Raw genomic sequence first — 1,041 nt, 5'->3', positions numbered from 1 at the left:
AGTACAGAGTACAGCAGTACAGAGAGGGAGGGAGGGAGGGAGGGAGGAAGGGAGGGAAGGAGGGAGAGAGAGAGCAGGAGCAGTGGAGTTCATGAGGTTCTGTGCAGGCCAGCAGAGGCATGAGAAGCCAGAGATAAGAAGGAGCCAGATGATTAGAACAAATGGCCAGAGTTAGTTTGAGGCCAAGCAAAGCAATTCAGTGAGAAGCCGAGAGAAGCCAGACTGAATGGGATACCTTGGAGAGGAGTTTGGGCCAGAACGGCTGAGTTGAACCAGCTAGCCAGAGTTCAGATACTTACCTGGCAGGGGAGATACCATGATCATGAAAGTGGTTTTCCCAGGGTGAGGCTTATCCATTGCACTCTGGATGTGCTGACCCCTGCGATGTCCCCAAATGTGGGGAAACTCAACTGCATAATTTGTGGTAGTGGGGGACTGCATTCTCAATCTCTCCTGGAAAGAACAAACAAACAAAAAACAGAGTTCAGAAAGATCTAGAAAGGTTAGCTTCTTCAGCAGTGAGTCTCAGAGGCCTAGGTCAGCAGATGGAGGGAGATGGAGGCTGGAAGCTGACACCTTCAGGGTTCGGGCTTGCAGAAGGTTACGCTGGAGGCTAGAAGCTTCCAAGCCTGAGCCTAGGGATAGCTAGGCCGAAATGCTCTTAGCTCAGCCAAGCTGTATTTGTAAAGCTTTGGCACAACTCTCCTCTCATAACTTCCTCTGAGGAAATGATTACTTTTACTTGTGTGGGCGTGTGCCCGTGCCTGTTCTGTGTGTGGTTGGGGACTGGCATGGTGTGCTTGTGGAGATCAGAGGACATCTTGCTGGAGTCAGTTAATTTCTTCAGTCTTTACATGTAATCCTGGGATCAAACTCAGGTTGGCAGGCTTGTGTAACCTTGTGTAGCCTTTACCTGCTGAGTGTCCCATCAGCCCTGAATATAACTCAACTACATGCCCATATACAAACACACACAACCCTACACCTTCACACAGAGGCTGGCTTCAGACTTACTACACAGCCCAAGATAATCTTGAACTA

At 49.5% G+C, this 1,041-nt stretch overlaps 1 non-coding gene across 1 annotated transcript; it reads left to right on the top strand.

The window, feature by feature from the left end:
* The first annotated feature begins 291 nt into the window (after window positions 1–291).
* Window positions 292–454, top strand: LOC127695640 (U1 spliceosomal RNA). The gene has a single exon (XR_007980022.1). It is a non-coding gene; the product is annotated as a U1 spliceosomal RNA (small nuclear RNA).
* Window positions 455–1,041: the final 587 nt, after the last annotated feature.

This window comes from Apodemus sylvaticus, chromosome 10 (assembly GCF_947179515.1).
Source record: "Apodemus sylvaticus chromosome 10, mApoSyl1.1, whole genome shotgun sequence".
NCBI classification, from domain to species: domain Eukaryota; kingdom Metazoa; phylum Chordata; class Mammalia; order Rodentia; family Muridae; genus Apodemus; species Apodemus sylvaticus.
Note: the sequence above shows the minus strand (reverse complement) of the source record. Positions and strands in the feature narration are given on the sequence as shown.